The 19445-nt window shown below is 35.8% G+C and overlaps 1 protein-coding gene across 1 annotated transcript in view; it reads left to right on the forward strand.

The window, feature by feature from the left end:
• The window catches only part of Ube2g1 (ubiquitin conjugating enzyme E2 G1), a 97999-nt gene that overhangs the window by 35567 nt on the left and 42987 nt on the right, over positions 1-19445 (forward strand). The window lies entirely within an intron of this gene.

Consider the following 19445-nt stretch of genomic DNA (forward strand, 5'->3'; position numbering starts at 1 on the left):
TGAACAAAAATTTGGTCAGTTAGTTTCATCTATTGCTTGTTGGGTTATCTTTGCCACTTCTGACTAAAATTGATAAGCACTTTCCAATCTCATACATGATTTACTTGGAGTTTTAAAATAGGTTGAATGTTATTCATGTGTCTATTAGGCTTGTGTTTCCACTCCTTTGTGCAAATGTTGGGTTTAATCTTTCTCATTGATTTATTAGTGCCCATTAGTTATGTAGGGATCAGTGCCCCTTCATGTGTGCAAATATTTGTCCCTTAGTTTGTCTTTTGGGTTTTCCTTCCTACCTTTAAATCTTTCAGATGTTTAATTTATTTATTTATCCTCCCCCCACTTCTTTCATCAAGGTGTGGCTTGTACAATTTGTATCTGATTTAAGACTCTTCCTAAACCAAGATTATAGAAATATTCTCATTTCATCTTCTAATATTTGTTTATTTTTATGGTTTTCTGCATTTAAAGTTTTCATCTGTTTGAACCCTCACCTCGGACCCACCCCAGCCAGGTGGTGGGAATTGAACCCTGGGGCACTTTATCCATGATATATTTCATTCCTTTCTATTTTGAAACAGTCACACTGAGTTACCCAGGCTGTCCTTGCACTTGGGATCCTCCTGCCTCAACCTTTTCAGTAGCTGGGATTTAGGCCTACGCCACCAAACCTGACTTAAACTTTTCTTGTTGTAAAGATTTTGGTAGAGATAGACTTCATTTCCAGTAATAGTTAACCAGTTTTCCTAAAATATCATTTTGACTAGTGATTTTTTTTTCTTAATTTGAAGAAGAAATCAGATTCATTACATATTAAGTTCCTTGTGATTTTGGTTTATTTCTGGAATCTATTTTGTTATTTAGATCTCCAGGTCCATATTATACTATGTTAGTTATTACAGTTGTAGAACTGTTTTTCATTTATATCATCTTGTTTTCAAAATTTATTTTTGTCAATTTTGGACAAATAGGTGAATAGCTGCCATTGTCCCTTTTCACTTGGAAGCTCAGTACCAATTTTGTTTGAAAAATTTTTTTTTAATGTCAAAATCTTTTCTTTTTTCTTTTTTTTTTTTGAGAGAGAGAGAGGGAGGGAGGGAGAGAGAGAATATTTTTTAATATTTACTTTTCAGTTTTCGTTGGACACAACATCTTTATTTTTTTGTGGTGCTGAGGATTGAACCCAGCGCCCTGCTCATGCCAGGTGAGTGCGTTACTGCTTGAGCCACGTCCCCAGTCCTCAAAATCTTTTCTATTTGGAACCTTTTAGGATTTGGAATTCTGAAGTTTTTTTTTTTTTTTTTTGTGTGTGTGTGTGTGGTGTCTACCCTTCTTATAAATAATATCCTTTTCTGTTTTTTATGTTCTCTGTTTCTGGAACTTCTGGTAATGGGATGTTAAGACTTGTTATTATACATGTTGGAAGTTAAACTCCACAAAGAGGAGAATAGTAGAAGGTAAGGTAGCTAAGGGACAAGCTGTATGGCATTGCCAGGTTCTGCAGGGCCTTACAGACCATTATAAGGATTTCATAACCGGTATCTTTTGTTTTGTCGTACGTGACTTTTAAAATTGTAGTATTTCTGTTTTTCACCTTATTAACTTTATGTATATATGTATGCATGTACTGGGGATTGAACTCAGGGGCACTCAATCACTGAGCCACATCCCCAGCCCTATTTTGTACCTTATTTAGAGATAGGGTCTCACTGACTTGCTTAGTGCCTCCATATTGCTGAGACTGGTTTTGAACTCGAAACCCTCCTGCCTCAGCCTTAGCTGCTGGGATTACAGGCGTGTGCCACTGTATCTGGCTCACTACATTTAATTTTAATTCTTTTTTTTTTTTTTAAATATTTATTTTTTAGTTATCGGCGGACACAGCATCTTTCTTTGTATGTGGTGCTGAGGATCGAACCCGGGCCGCACGCATGCCAGGCGAGCGCGCTACCGCTTGAGCCACATCCCCAGCCCCTAATTTTAATTCTTGATCAGTTGAAAGTTTTAGATTATGAAATGTCCTCCAAATAGAGATTTATTTATGTACCAAATAAAGATTTTTATATAGGTTGGTTTAAAAAATTTTTTTAATTATAGATAGACACAATATCTTTATTTTTATTTATTTTTATGCGGTGCTGAGGATCGAACCCAGGGCCTCACACATGTGAGGCAAGCACTTTACCACTGAGCTACAACCCCAGCCCTATAGGTGGTTTTTATAATTATTTATTTTTTAGATAATTATTGATTTTGATTTCCATTTTTGATAATTTAAAGAATGATTACAAAATCATCAAGTTTACCACATTAAGGGAAGTAGTATAATTGCTTCATTGTCAGATTGTGGTCAAGACTATTTTTCCTTTTTGAATTTTTGAGGTGTCCGTGGTCTAAATAGATGATCAATTTTTGTAACTCTTTCGTAGATTTGGTCTCTTCTCATCATATGTCCAGCTGTTTTATCATTTGGTTTATTTGATCTTTCAGGATTGAAATGGTGATTGTCGTCTTTTTAAAAATTTCTATCCAAAGGTTTTTCTTGTATTAAAAAGTTTTGGCCCCAAATACATATTATGAAGATTTTGATATACATAGGCTTATAAACATTGTATCTTTTATGATCTTGATCATTATAAAAAGTGACCTTCTTTATGCCTCCTTTATAAATGTTCTTTCATTTTGAATTCAGTGGATTTTAAAAAGGTGTTTATACTTGCCTGGTATACTTTTGTCTAACCTTTTACTTTTAACCTCTCAAAGTCTCTATTTTAGGTTTATCTCTTGTAGATCTCATGTAGTTGGATCAAGGTTAGTCTTTGGAACCCAATTTGAGATGCTACTAATCATTTACATTAATGTTGTATATTTGGTTTTATTTCTATTATATTAGTCTATTTTTGCTGTTGCTGTTACTTGTCTTTTTGCTTGATTTTCTTTTTCTTTTAAACTACATGGTTTGTTTTATTTTTTCTCTTATTTTGGAAGTTACGTACTGTGTTTCATTTTTTTTTTTTAAATCTGCTTGCTGAATATGAGAACAGGCAATCCTGCTTGTTTTCAAGCTCCTATCAATTTCTATCCTTTCATTTTTTTTTAAAACCATACCTTTGTTTTATTTATTTTTATGTGGTACTGAGGATCGAACCCAGGGCCTTGCACATGTGAGGCGAGCACTCTACCGCTGAGCCACAAACCCAGCCTCATTATTCTTAAGGTATCATTGATTTGTTCTATGGTTAGTTATTTTGTATGCCACTAATACGGTTAAATGTCAAAGAAATTATAATACATCATCAGTTGTAATGTACATGGTGATTTCAGATATATTAAATTGTGAAAAAAGTATGTTTTAGAACAGATGAAGAAATAAGGTAGTTTGTAATTCTGTGGTTATAAATCTATAGCTGTAATGTACCTTATTATTATATTTACAAAATAGATTTTTCAGAAGTGGTTGCATCTATGATGTATTGTTACAAGTTCTTTGTTTGAAAATATCTGTCAGTGACTTTCAAAAGTGAAATGATGTTTTGGCTGGTTGCAGAAGTTTTGAGAAAGGTTTCCCTTAATACTCAGTAGACATTGTTTCCTTATCTTCTGGCATCTAGGGTTATTCTAGTGAAGTCTGGGGCCAGCCTGACTCTTTTTTTCCCTTTGTAGGTGACCTACTTCTGCCTGGGTATTGGTAGAATTCTTTCTTTATCCTTGAAGTTCAGTAACTTCATCAGGATATATCTCGGTCTTGGTGTGATTCTCTATTACATTTTCCTGTTACATGGTAAGCCATTTAAACTGTGGACTCAGGGATACTTTCTTATATATATTTTAATATGCTTTTGTTTTTATTTTTCTTCAACAAAAATCAGTTTTATTATTGTTCATCTTCATTTCCTGTCTTCCATTTCATTTTAAAAAATGTTCCTTTGTTCTTTTCTATTGTGCTATATATAATGCTCTCCATTATCTTTGATTTCATAAATTTGTTTTCATCAATATCAAGTCTCCTGCTTCCTGTATCTAATGTGGTTTTCATTTTGCTATGACTTCAGTACTTCATTCAGTTTTATTTATTTTGTCTGTGAGCTGCCCTTTCAACTTGTCTCATTTACTTCCCTCCTTTTAAAAAAGCCTTTTACTTCTTACAGTAGAAACAGGTAAAACTACATTGTTTTTGAGAAGATGGGTTAAAAACAGTTGCAAAGCAACTACTATCAATATTTATCTCCCAAGAACACAAAACAAGTGATTGGTAAATGGTTTTATCACATGCTGTTACCTGTTGTGTTTTATTAATGGCGTGAGATCTGGAAAAGCCTCTTTTTTTTTCAGTCTTTAAATGTACCTTTTTTTTTTTTTGACAGTTGGATAAACTTCTTTTGTACCTTTTGGAATCTGTTTTTGCCATAAGCTTCTGTGTATGGGAAAGTGTTCAATGACTTTTTCCCTGTTAATCATTGAAAATCTGTTGAGGCTATCTTTTATTCAGTAAGTTACAATGTGGAATAGAGAAAATTCCTGGAAACCATGAATCACAGATTCTTTGCCATCCATGTGTACCACAATGAAAAGATTTTCTTCATGAATTTATGCTGAATGCCGATGTTCTTTGTTTTATTCTGAAGAAATGAAGGTAATCAATGACCCATGATCTTCATTCAGGGTTGAAGGAAATAGTGAAAACTGTGACTGTAAGCAAGTTGTGATTACAGAGAGTGAGACTTTCACTGTGATCTATAAAAAAAAGCTGTAAAACTTCTGTACTTCAAAGTAGCTTACCTATTTAGGGAACAGGTTCTCCCATGAATTTTTCTTTTCTTTTTTTTCTTTCTTTTTTTAAATGATGGCTAGGATACAGGTATTCTTTATGTGAGCCATTATTAATGTTAACAAGGTTATTTCAATAGTCTTGCATATTCAGAATGTGCTTATTCCATATTGTGAACAGCTGGAATTTATAGTTCAGAGCTTATCCTCAAAAATTAAAGTTGTTGTAAGTATTTCTTTGGGTTCTCAAACTGTTTTGCTTGATTGTCAATAATTTGGCTTCCTAAGGTGGTATGTATTTTCAACTAATCCATTAATTCAACTAATACTTACTATCAGACTACAATAAGTCATGGGATGATATCAGTAAACAAACAAAAATCTAGGCCCTTCCAGAGCTTGCATGTTCTAGTTAAAGTAGGGAAGTTAGACAAAATCAATACTATGTGGAAAGTAAAATGGAAAGGGAATAAAATAGGGAGCTTGTAAGGATTTGGGGGTTATAATTTACAATAGGGTGACATTTCAATGAGGAATTGCATTAGGTGAGGGAGTGAATAAGCACCAAGGCCCTGAAGTGGGGACTTACTTGAAATTTGGAGGAAGGTGATGAGCCCTTAGCTTAAGCTCAGAATCAGAAAATTGGAGAGAGGTGCTGTTAACTTTGAAGAGCCTTGTGGGCCATCACAGAGAAGAAATACACCACATGATTACATTTTTTACAAGGTTACTTTCACTGATAGGTTGAGAACAGACTCAATAAGATTTGACAAAGCACTTCAGTGTACACATTTAAATAAACGTCTATAACTGAAATGAAAGCTTTACCAACAATATCCTTATTTTAATTTTTTTTAATAAAATGAAATGCTAGTTAAATCCCAGTAGATCTGTTTCATGACTGCACAACTTATAGTTGAAAAACACTGCCAAATGAGATACAGTCTCTCATTTAACAGTAAGAGAACAAATTCTAGAGTTGTGCCTTCAATGGAAAATGAACAAAATGTAACCAAAGAATAAAAAATTAAAAATCAGTTTTCTGTGTATATCTAGCTTTAAAAAGTCAAATAATCAAATACCCATAAATCAAAAGGCCTAATAATAAAGAGCCCCATTCCCCAGAAGCAGCTGCTTTTAAAAAAACCTTTTTGGTTCAGATCTCCTGGGGGCTTAACTCCATGCTTCTAAATAATATGCTGATAGTGTTTATTTTTTTTGGTTTATCAACTTTAGACATTCTCTGTTGACTTCTTGCTATGACAGATGTTTTCAGTCCCACTTCTCACTACTGACCTTCCTCGTTCGACAGTCACTGACCTGGCGCCTCTCTGGGGTTCTACCCAGAAGATTAGCCTTCGCTGCAGTCCCTCTGTGAGTATTCTGCTCTTCTGCTCCCTCCACTCTGCTTATCAGTTCACATTCTTCCATCTGTCTCCATCTTTCAGAACCATGGGCAAATTACCTAGTATTTTTTTTTTAAATTTATAGTTAAAATTATTTTAAATGTTTTTTGAAAATTTATTTACTTAGGTTTTTAGTGGGAAGAAGTGGTATACACATGAGCTTATATTAGCACTTTGAACTTGAAGACAAACTAGTAGTCTAGGCCAAAGCTCCCCCTCCTTTTGTTCTTTAAACTACCTACAGTATTTGTTTTTTCAGACTGAAATATATTTACACTATTTTATCTTTTTAAGAAATTGTAAAATTTTCGCATGTCATCAGATACTCTTTCCAAGTACAAATTTTTTTTTGTACTGGGAATCGAACTCAGGGGCACTCAACCACTATTTTGTATTTTATTAGAGACAGGGTCTCAGTGAGTTGCTTAGTGCTTGCTAAGTTGCTGAGGCTGGCTTTGAACTCTTTTGATTCTGTTGTCTCAGCCTCCCAAGCCTGCTGGGATTTCAGGCGTGTGCCACCTGGCTCAAAGTAATTTAAAATAGATGTATAGCATTCTTATTTCAACTTTTACATTTTTTTTTTTTTTTTTAGAGAGAGAGAGAGAGAGAGAGAGAGAGAGAGAGAGAGAATTTTAATATTTATTTTTTTTAGTTATTGGCGGACACAACATCTTTTGTTTGTATGTGATGCTGAGGATCGAACCCGGGCCGCACACATTTCAGGCAAGCGGGCTACCGCTTGAGCCACATCCCCAGTCCCACAACTTTTACATTTTTAAAATTATAAATTAGTTAAATAACTGCAGATTTTTCCTAAGAAAAACAGTTTTGTGTAATAGTTGATTATTTCTCTCAGGATAAATTTTCAGTAGTGGTTATTGTTGAATCAAAGAAGATAAGCATTCTTTGAATTTCTTAATAAATATCACTGATTGCTTTCTAGAAAAGACTTGCTAATTTGATGGAATCAACCATCATTGTAGTAAAATGCCACTTTATACTATGTTCTTAGCATTATTGAGAACGTTAAAAAAAAGTATTTGATTCTGTTAGGTAAAAAGAAAATAAGAGCTGGATATGGTGGTTCATGCCTGTTGTCCCAGCAACTTGGGAGTCTGAGGCATGAGGACTGCAAGTTCAAAGCCAGCCTCAGCAATTTAGCAGGGCCCTAAGCAACTTAGCAAGTCCCTGTCTCAAAAAATAAAAAAGGCTGGGGGATGTCACTCAGTAGTTAAGTGCCCCTGGGTTCAACACACAGTATCAGAAAACAATAAAGAAAAAGAAAGTTTTTAAAGAAAATTACCAAAAGATTTTTACCATTTTGAGTGTTTTAAGGGTTTGTAAGAGCATAATTTGCCTTTTCTTCTTCTCCTTCACCACCTTCTCCTTTTTTTGATGGTACCTAGGTTTCCAAAGAAGGGACTTGTGCATACTAGGCAGAGATACCCTACAACTTAGCTAAATTCCTAGTTCTTGCCTTTCGTTTTTTGGAGGGAGATGGGTTTGGACCCTTGACATTGTGCTTATGCATGCTAGGCAAGCACTCTACCACTGAACTGCTTTCTTATTATTGTTTTATTTTGAGATAGGATCTAGATAAATTGAGGAGGCTGGCTTCAGACTTGTGATCCTCTTGTCTCAGTTTCCCAAGTAGTCAGAATTACAGGCGTGGGGCTGGGGATGTGGCTCAAGAGGTAGCGCGCTCGCCTGGCATGCGTGCGGCCCGGGTTCGATCCTCAGCACCACATACAAAGATGTTGTGTCCACCGAGAACTAAAAAATAAATATTAAAAAATTCTCTCTCTCTCTCTCTCTCTCTCTCCTCTCTCTCTCTCTCCTACTCTCTCTTTAAAGAATTACAGGCGTGTACCATTAGGCTCCAGCTGACTTTTAGTTTTTTGTTTTGGTGTGTGTGTGTGTGTGTGTGTGTGTGTGTGTGTGTGTGTGTGTTACTGGGGATTGAAATTAGGGCACTTAACCATGAGCTACACCCCAGCCCTTTTTTGTATTTTATTTAGAGACAGGGTCTAGCTGAGTTGCTGAGGCTGGCTTTGAATTCTCTATCCTCCTGCCTTAGCCTCTGGAGCTGTTGGGATCATAGGCATGTGCCACCATGCCTTTTTTCATTTTTTATGTCTGTTTTTACATGTGGAACTTTTATTTTTTAAATCATCTAATCAATTTGGCTTTCCAGCATTTTCTTTTCTTTTTTTTTTCTCTCCTTTCTTTCCTTTTTCTTCCCTCCTTCCTCCCTCCCTGGGGATTTAACCAAGGGGGCACTTTACCACTGAGTTATAGCCTCAGCCCCATTTTTATTTTTTATTTTGTGTCAGAGTCTCCTTAAATTTCTTTGACTATTCTTTTGCATTTCTCCTTGATTACTGGGATGACAGCTTTGGCCATCCTGCCACTTCCTGTGTTTTCTGTATATGACTTAGAAAGATGGTTCTCATTCCTAAAATTAGATAACACAGTGAATATTTTAAAGATAGCTTTGAATTTGAAGGTGTAGGGGTTATGGAAAAGTTTGTTTGAGAAAGTTGACGGCATCTGCTTTAGAAATTGGCCTTTGCCCACTTGAATCAAAGTGTGAAATATGATATATCAAGAACTATGTAATGTTTTGAACAACCAACAATAAAAAAAAAAAAAAAAAGAAATTGGCCTTTGGCTTGTTTAGAAAATCCATTATGCCCAGCAGCTCCAGAGGCTTAGGCCTGAGGATCCCAAGTTAAAGATCAGCCTCAGTAGATCGAAGAGACCCTGACTCAAAATAAAAGAGTTAAGGATGTGGCTCAGTGGCAAAGCACCCTTGGGTTCAATCCCTGGTACTAAAAGACAAAAAGAAAGAAAATCCAAATGATAATTATGGTAAATGATAAATGATAATTTAGATTTTGGATTATTTCAGCCTCTATATGACCAGTCAGTTGCCTTGTACCATAGAAGGTGCTAAATTATTAGATACTTCAATGAAAGTATTTTATAATGAGTAAAACTTTGTAGAGATGAGATATAACTCATTGCTCTGGGTAACCTGATCAAACTAGTCTTTCCACTGAAAGGGGTTGAGACTGATGAGTTTTCTCCTGATGAGTCAGGAGGAATTTCTCACCTTTGGTATAATCCCATTAGAAACTTCTACTGGTTATAGTTAAGGAGGGGAAGATTAATTTACTTAATAACTAAGGAAACTTTAGTAACATTTAGATTATTTATAAGTAGCAACATATTTAAATGCTTTTTTTTTTTTTTTAAAAAAAACCCACACCTTGAAAAAACAAAATGCCTAAATGGCAATGTACTAGGCAACATAGTGAAAAAAGTTACACTGGAAAGAAAGAAATTGATTACTCAGATGATTCAGTTATTTGAAAAGATCTTTATTTTCAGTGGTCTTTGAAATCCTTAACTGTAAAAATGTTTTGGATTTGTAATGTATTATAAAGTTCTTGAATTTTAGAAATAATATCTTTTCCTGAGAGGTTACTTAATGGTGGAAAGAGAAGAATCTTACTCTGATTTTACCGGATAGAGTTACTTATGGTTTTGGTGTGTTTTTTACTCCCTTTTAAAACAGTGCATTTAAAAAAAAGTAATATGTATGTTACGCTGCTTGTTTATATAAACATTTCTCATGATTTTGATGCAGTGTTGTCTTCATTGTCATTTGTAATGCAGCACAAGAAAGAGTCTATCAAAGTGGCAGTCACATTGGTTTCTCATTTAGATTTTTAAAACAAGTTGGCATACTCTTGTGATCCTAGTGATTCTGGAGGCTGACACCAGAGGATCTCAAGTTCAAGACTAGCCTCAGCAATTTAGGAAAGCCCTAAGCAATTTAGTGAGACCCTGTCTCAAAATAAAAAGATGTGAGGATGTAGCTCACTGGTAAAGTGCCCCTGGGTTCAGTCCCTTGTAACACCACCACCCCACAAAAAAAAAAAAAAAAAAAAAAAAAAAAAAAAAAAAAAAAGATTGAATAAGTCTGTTATCTCATGAGTTCTTGGTACCTCACAAATAAATTGTTCTGTATCAGAAGCCAAAGCTTTGATATAGCAGAATGAATAAGGAAGTCAAGAAGCAAGCATGATAGCATCCTATTATCTTATTTCAGCACCTTCACTCTCACAGTCAGGGTGCAGGGCAGAGAATCCATCCCAGAATCTTAGATTTTACTGTATCTTTGTTAGTCAAAATACTGTTGATTCATTTGACATTTATTATGTCCACTAAACCACTCAACTCATGGGAGAGATTTTAGTGTACATAAAGTACTAAAAGTGCTTTTGCAGAAAACTAGCGTTCTGGAAAACAAAATAATTGTAATGGTACATTTGCTTAAAAAATTAATTTGATCTGGGTATGGTGGTGCACACCTGTAATCCTAGTCACTCAGGAGTCTAAGATAGGAAGATCACAAGTTTGAGGCCAGCCTCAGCAATGTAGTGAGACTTTGTCTCAAAATAAAAATTAAAAATGGCTTGGGATGTTGCTCAGTGGTAGTACCCTGGGGTTAATCCTTTGTGCCACCACCAAAAGAATAAAAAATAAAATAAAAAATTTTAGCTTGGTTTGCTTGGTTCACTTCTTCCCTCCCTCTCCCGGTGTCCCTGCCTCCCTCTCTTCCATTCATCCATGAAACAAGTTTGGTTAATTGTTTTATGCTGGTTCTTGTTCTGGTTCTCAGTGGGGAGAACCAGACTGACCATCATTATTCTAGTCCAGGCTTTGAGTTACCAGTTTGTGAAATGATGGCTTGCAACTTTGGTGGAATTTCATATCATTTCCTAAACTAAGAATTTTGTTTTTGTGATTCATTTGGAGTTACTTTGTGTGTGTAACATGCGGATTGACAGTGTTAGTGTACTAGCACTGTACACAGACGAAAATGGGCCTTTCATCTAGGGAGAAACTCCACAGAAAGCAAAGGAGAAAGGGTTCCTATAGACGAAAGAGAAGGGCTTTCTAGGTCATACTAAGGCAAGGAGGGCAAATGTCTCATTGTGTATGTGTGTTTGACTGGTATGCTTGCTGAATACAGTATTGAGAAATTTTATGATTTGTAGTAATGGTGTCATCTTTGGGTGTGGGCCACATCAAAGGCTTAAGGGTAGGATCAGCTATTCAAGGGGGTAGAAAGACACTTGGCTTCCATCTAGTGTGCTCCACATTTATCTAATTTACATGTTGTATTCATTCTTTTTGGTCGTAGTAAGATACAATGAAATACATATAACATAAAATTTACTATTTTAAATGTATGGTTCAGTGGCATTAAGTTCATCCACATTTTTGTACAGCTGTCACCACTATTTTTCCAGAACTTTTTCATGATCCTCATGAAACTCTGTACCCATAAAATAATCACTCTCCATCTTCCTCTATCCTCAGTCCCTGGCAACCCCCATTCTATTTCCTATCTTTATGAATTTTATTACTGTTGGGTACTTTGTGTAAGTAGAAACATATAATATTTGTCCTTTTGTGTCTTTCTGTTACCTAACTTCATCCATGTTGTAGAATGCATCATATTTCATCCCTTTTAAAACCTGGAATAATATTCCATTGTATGTATATATTATATTTAGTTTATCCATTCATTTGTTAATGGTGCTTGTGTTGTTTCTACATTTTGGCTGCTGTTACTAATGTTGTTGTGAACATAGTTGTACAAATATCTGTTTGAGCCCCTGCTTTTAATTATTTTGGATATATAACCTGATTGGAATTGCAAGATCATATGGTAGGTAATTAATTCTGTGTTTAATTTTTTTGAGGATATACTGTACTGCCTTCCACAATTGCTGCAGCATTTTATATTCCCATCATTAGTATATAAGGCTTTCAGTTTCTCTACATTTCGTCAATGCTTGTTAACTTCTGTGTGTGTATGTTTAATAATAATCATCTTAATGGGTGTGAAATGATATCTCATTGTGGTTTTGATTTGCCTTTCCCTGATGAGTCTTTTCCTTTTTTTTTTTTTTTGATACTAGTGATTAAACCTAGGAGCATTCTGCTTCTGAGCCACCGAGTACTATTGTGTGTATGTTCAAAAATGGGGAAATGTATACAAAAAGAGATAAGATGAAAAGGGTGTCATATTTTGAAGGCAGCTCATAGAGGACTTTGAATACTGTGTTAATTACCGAAACTATGTCTAGTAAAGGTTATTCTAGTGGCCATTTGTTGGATGGATTGTTAGGGAAGACACTTGGAGAACAGGCATCAATAGGTGTGGATATAGGGTATAAGGAAGAGATCAGTAGGTAGTGATTGCCAGATTCAAGGTTGGGTGATTGAAGGGAAATAATTGAAAAAGAGTGAAATTGAGGGGCTGGAGTTGTGGCTCAGTGGCAGAGCACTTGCCTAGCATGTATGAGGCACTGAGTTTGATCCCCAGCACCACATGAAAATAAACAAATAAAAGGTAATGTGTCCATCTTACAACTAAAAATAAAAAAAATTAAAAAACTCTTAAAAATAGAGTGAAATTGAATAACAGGTTTAAGGGGGAGGATGATTTAGGTTGAGTTTCTGGTAAGACAATCACTACTGGGAAATGATTTTTAGGGCTTTTGAAAGATAAAATTGGAAGTTATCCTATATAGAAGATAGAATTTTTGAAGTCTTTGAGTGTAAGTGCCTGGAGTAAGATTGTTGAACAAATAGAAGACAAGGAAAATGAACCTTTACACACTGAAAAGATGTGTCCAGGGAGGAAGGAGAAAACCAGGAGTGAAGGAAGAAAGTCTCCAAAGCCTAAGTAAGGAAGGAATGAAAGGATTCATAAGCCCAGAATGTTTTCAGGGTGTCAGTAATTCAGAGGAGAGGATAAGGATTGAAGTGTAATTAAGATTTTGGAAGTGTATACAACCAGAGATATGAAAATTGTGTTCTATATATGTAATATGAATTGTAATGCATTCTGCTGTCATATAACACATTAGAATAAAAAAAATTTGGAGAAGGATCTGTCTGAGGAATTTGACAGAGAATCTAAAAAGCTTTTAAAAATTATGATAAAATTACATAATTTTATGATAAATTTAAATAATTATGAGTACTTTGTAAGTGTGCAGTTTAGTGGCACATTAAACATCACATTGTACAACTACCATCATCTAGAAAGATTTTTGAATAGAGGGTATGCTTTGATAAAAGTGTTGCTTAAATTTTTTTGTTGTTGTTTGGTGAGCTGTTGAACTGTTGTTTTTCCCATCTTATTCTGAAAGTGGTTTATGGTAGCTTATTAGGAATTCTTGGAATATGTCAATATCCCTATGTGCTCCCACTTTAAAGATTTTGTGAACTACTATCATGCACCCGTGTCATTATCTTTTCCCTTACCCTGTGTACATTTTTTTATTAGGAAGTAATCACCAGTTAATATGTATTTGTTTGTGTATCTTCTTTATTGCTGTATTCCCAAACCTGACACATACTATCAATAAATAATTTTTGAATAAGTAAATTCAAACAAATTGACAGCAAATAGAAATGAGAACAAAAGGCAAAAAAAAAAAATGAGTAGAGTCAAAGTATTTGTTAGGATTATAAAAAATACATACCAAGTAATTCTGTGGACCTATTGCTGGTGTAAATAGGCTCTTCTAAGCTTTCTCACAGCCAGACTTCAGAGGCAGATTTAATCGATTACACAATTCATGGTGTGGATAAGATACAAAATAAACTACATTCTCTGAGAAAGCCTAAATATTACTAAAAGCCTAAATATTACTAAAATAGAAATAATTCTATTTCTCCTGAATGCCCTCCCTCACAATATCCTCAAAAAACATCCTTACAGTAAATGCAGAAGACCACCTTTAATATGAATAGAAGACAGTGGGAATAGTTTTATTTTAAGATAAAACCTAAAGAAAAAAAAAAAGATAAAACCTATAGTGATGTTTTGAAAGGAAGGGAAGGATGTCAGGCAGGTGACAAGATGGATATTTACACTGAATGGACAGATAAAAGGAATGGTTGAGGACTGGGGTTGTGGCTCAGTGATAGAACGCTTGACTAGCACGTATTAGGCAATGGGTTCGATTCTCAGTACCACATAAATAAATAAATGTCCATTAACAACTAAAAAATATTACAAAAAAAAAAGGAATGGTTGATGACTAACCCTGAACTTGGATGATTGGTTCAGGAAAGGGGAGCCTTGGTAAGGGAAGCAATGTGTGGGTTGAATATAATAAATTCAGTGCCCCTTTTGGCATGGAATAGCCTTTTCTTTTCTTTTTGTAGTGGGAACGAGAACAAGGTCTTTGAATTCTAGGCAAGTCTCTACCACTGAGCTGTATCCCCAGCCCTGAAATAACTTTATTTTCTGATTGTAAAAATATGTCAGGCTTTTTTTTTTTTTTTTTTTTGGTGGTGCTGGGGATTGAACCCCAGGGCCTTGTGCATACAAGGCAAGCACTCTACCAACTGAGCTATAACCTCAGCCCTAGGACAGGCTTTTAACAAAACACATCTAGGCTGGTGTGTGGTGGTGCACTGTAATCCCAGTGGCTTGAGAGGCTGAGGCAGGAGGATCACTAGTTCAAAGACAGCCTCATCAATGGCAAGGAGCTAAGCAACTCAGTGAGACCTTGACTCTAAATTTAAAAATAGGGCTGGGGATGTGGCTCAGTGGTTCAGTTCCCCTGAGTTCAGTCCCTGGCACCCCCTCCCCCAAAAATCTATGTAACAATTTACCAAGCATTTCTCCCACTATTAAAAAAAAAAAAACGAGTTATTTAATTATTTAACATTATTAAACTTACCAGTGAGCACATTTTCTGTTTTTTGGTACCAGGGATTGAACCCAAGGGTACTTAACCACCAAGCCATATCCCCAGTCATACCCACTCCCTTTTAAAAGTATTTTTATTAGTTGTTGATGAACTTTTTAAAAAATTTAATTTATTTGTTTGTATGTGGTGCTGAGAATCAAACCCAGTGCCTCACACATGCTAGGCAAGCGCTCTACTGCTGAGCCACAATCCCAGCCCTCCCCAGCCCTTTTTAATATTTTATTAGAGACAGGATCTTCCCAAATTGTTGAGTCTGGCTTTGTACTTGTGATCCTCCTGCCTCAGCCTCCCAAGTCACTGGGATTACAGGTGTGTGCCACCACGCCCATCAGTGGGATCTGTTAATACTATATTATCAGATAGGAATTATATTTGCATTCTGTACTGTAATGGATATGTGCTATAATGTAAAACAATGGAACAATATTTAAAAGACACATAGCAGATGCAAACAATATCAACAAATAAAATAATGGTAATGAATTGTAGATTTACCTAAGTCACTGTGGCTGTGAAGTAAATGAGAATTATTTGATGGAATGAAGTGGTTCATCCTGTGTCAATTCAGTTTGCCCTATTGGATAATCATTTTCTTTTCTTAAGGTTCCAGAAAGGGATTGTTATGAGCAACCTTACAGAGCAACAGAATTAAAAACCTACAGCTCCTCAGAATTCCTTTTATTGTATTTACCCCCCATTTTGGGGTTGGGGTGGGTTGGGGTGTGAGTAGTAGGGATTGAATACAGAGGCACTTAACCCCTGAGCCACATCCCCAGCCCTTTTTATTTTTTATTTTGAGATAGGATTTCACTAAGTTGCTTAGGGCCTCTAAGTTGGGGAGGCTTTCCTTGAATTTGGTATCCTCCTGTCAGCCTCCTAATCTGCTGGGATTATAGGCCTGTGCCACTGCATCTGGCTATTGTATTCCCATACAACCTACCATAACATGAGTTGTGCTTACTTTGACTTTTTGAATTTTGTCTTCCTTTGCATGTCATGATGGCCTTAGTTGCAACAAATTATTTTGTAACCGAGATCTAAAGCTTCTTTTAAAGATTTGGCACTAAGTATTTGTCATTCCTTTCTTCCTCCCACTAACAATTATCTTCAAATTGAACAAGATTCTTGGTATGAAGTTCTTTATTATGTGATGGGCTTTTCAATCTTTTCACTGTTTACTCAATACAGAGGCCTTAGTAACATCTAAGATTTTCTCCCATTATCAATTTCTTCAAAATTTTCAAAGTCAGCAACAAAACTGAGAAACCAAATTCTTAGGTAGTTCCTTCATTTTTTTGTTTGGATGAATTCAAGTTTCATTTTAGTATTATAGCACTTATAATGCCTGTCTTCTTCAGATCCTGCATCAGAAATTGTATCAATAATAGATAATAAATATTTTAAGGTTGTGACATAGGTTGCAACATACTTTGCAATACTACTGTATTTATCAGGAAACAAAAAAGACTATAAACTCAGTAGTACCAAAAGGATGTTCCAAGACATTTTTCTTATCAAAATGAGCCTTGTTTGCTTTCTTTGTATATTCTTTGGATGCTAACTTAAGCTCCTAAAAATGAAAAACCTTGCTAGGTGCAGTGGCCTGTAATCCAAGAGCTCAGGAGGCTGAGGTAGGAGGATCTCGAGTTCAGAGCCAGCTTCAGCAACATAGGGAGGCTAAGGAACTCCGGTGAGACCATGTCTCTAAATGAAATACAAAAAGGACTGGGGATGTGGCCAGTGGTTAAGCACCCCTGGGTTCAATCCCTGGTACCAAAAAGACAAAAAACCTTCTTATTTGTATCCAGACAGTTCTGTTTGAGTCTCATATCAGTGCATTCTTCAACACTTAGTCTTAAGTATTGGGGTATGGTGGGGTTTACACCCAATACACCAAGAAAGGCTTTTAGTTAATCTCCTGTAGTTAAAAGTAGCGATAGCCTGATATTCTGTCTTTTTTTTTTTTTTTAATATTTATTTTTTAGTACTTGGCAGACACAACATCTTTGTTTGTACGTGGTGCTGAGGATCGAACCCGGGCCGCACGCCTGCCAGGCAGGCGTGCTACCACTTGAGCCACATCCCCAGCCCTGATATTCTGTCTTAATGATGGCTTATCCTTAAGATGGTGTTCCTTAAAGGAAAAAGAATTCCATTCTTGTTGAAATTATAAATTTGCTTTTTCCAATATTTCCATCTTTTTTAATATAGTTTTCTGTGGTTCACTGGGAAAATTTGTTGCAGCCTTGAAATCAACAGAAAATGTATTTCCAATGATATTTAATTTAAGCATTCTTGCAGTTATAAACCTCTCAATTCTGAGTTTGCTTTGCAACTCAGTGTTTCCACTTAATTCTCTTCTTCCATTTCCACCTTCATCCCAAAGAAGATACCTATTGCTATACTCACAGTGCTAGTGGCATCCATGCTGATTGTTGGACAAAGAGGTTATCCATAGTTTTCAGAAAAACACCATGCTCAAGTTGTCATGATCTTGGTTTTTATTTCTCTTGCATAGGAATGAACAGTCTTGGGTGTGGTCAAGGGGGATTTTCTCATAGTCAAGCTTTGATATTCTAGTTGCCTTATCTTATTTATTTATTTATTTATTTTTGTATCAGGGATTGAACTCAGGAGCACTTGATCACTGAGCCACATCCCCAGCCCTATTTTTATGTTTTTTTTTGAGAGACAGGGTCTTACTGAGTTGCTAGAGCCTCACTTTTGCTGAGGCTGGCTTTGAACTCAACATTATCCTGTCTCAGCCTCTCAAGCCACTGGGATTACAGGTGTGCACTACCACGCCCGACTAGGTTGCCTTATCTTAATGAATTTTATTGCTTCCTACTTTTTTCTTTGTATTTCCTTTTCGGGTGTCTTATTAGGCTCACCTGTGTTTTCACAGGACATTCATTTTCTCTGAAGCCAATGTGGAAAAGATGATCACTATAATGTATAACATGCCTTTCAGGAAAGGTTATATTGCACGCACATTATTTCTGATCATGTACCAAGTCTCTTTTTGCTAATGTGATTTTAAGGAGAAAAAAGAAACACATGCAAATAAATAATGGCTTGAATTAGAGAACGGTAATATTAATGTCAATTTCAGGGGAGGATTTGACAGTCATACCTGTTCTTCCCCTCTGGAAGAAATCTTGGATTATAACTGGCATGGCCTGCTTTAGGTTCTTTTCTCTCCTAAGACTAGAGATGGATTGGGCCTACTCAGAGGAAGTAGTAGATGAATGAGGAATTGACACTGTGCTGAAGCATGCATTTTGTGAGGTAGAAAGTCTTACGTTTACTTTATGCATTGACTGTTTTTGTATTTTTTTTTAAGTGAATCCACTTGAACTAAAAATAGATTAACTCAGTCATGTTAGAAGTACTTGTTTCCTATGGTTTTTTTTTGGTACCAAGGATTGACCCTAGGGGTACTTAACCCCTGACCACTTTCACAGCCTTTATATATATATATTTTCTCTTTCTTTCTTTCTTTCTTTTTTTTAATTGTTTTAGGTGGACACAATATTTTTATGTGGTGCTAAGGATCAAACCCAGTGCCTCACGAATGCCAGGCGAGTGTGCTACCACTTGAGCCATATCCCCAACCTTTTATATTTTATTTAGAGATGGGGTCTTCCTGAGTTGCTAAGTGCCTGCCTAATATGCTGTGGCTGGGTTTGAACTCTCAATCTTCTGCCTCATGCTCCCGAGTTTCTGGTATCACAGGTGTGTATGACTGTGTCCAAGGAAACTGTCATTCTGATATATATGAGTTTTGAGTTGCATGTCATGCTTAGCCAGCCTTGGCAATTTAATGAGTCCTATCAAAATAAAAAAGACTGGTGATGTAGCTCAGTGGTAACATGCCCCTGGATTCAATCCCTAGTATTGTAATCAATAAACAAACCTAGAAGTAACCCCCCTTCCCCACACAAGCTATCACAGATGCTAGGTAGGTGCTCTACCACTGAGCCTTTCTTTTCCCAAGCCCCACCACAAGTAATTTTGATGTATGATATAATTTAGATTTTGAGTTTACTTCCCTCTCCCCAAATGGTAAATTCTGAAAATTCCCAAGGAGCACACTTCTGCCCAGCATATTAGATTATCATCTGCTTTTTTTCGTACTTACCTATTTTGTTTTAATTATTCAGTTTTCTATTTCCTTTTGAATCTGTTACATTCCTGATGTCAAAATTCAACACAGAGGGTAGAAATGCTCTGGATGAAACCTGGTATACATACCAATATCCTGAGTAAAATTTTAGCAAGTTGAAACCAGAAGAAAGTAAATGAACAATGGGATTCTGTTTGGGAATGCTAAGGAAATTATAACTAGCTGTAGTAATACAACTTATGTATTAAAAAACAAACAGCTCCTTGGTTGTGGATCAGTAAGAAATATATATCATTTTTAAGAATTTGGATTCCCTCTGGATAATAAAAATAGTAC

Source organism: Callospermophilus lateralis, chromosome 11, assembly GCF_048772815.1.
Source record: "Callospermophilus lateralis isolate mCalLat2 chromosome 11, mCalLat2.hap1, whole genome shotgun sequence".
NCBI classification, from domain to species: domain Eukaryota; kingdom Metazoa; phylum Chordata; class Mammalia; order Rodentia; family Sciuridae; genus Callospermophilus; species Callospermophilus lateralis.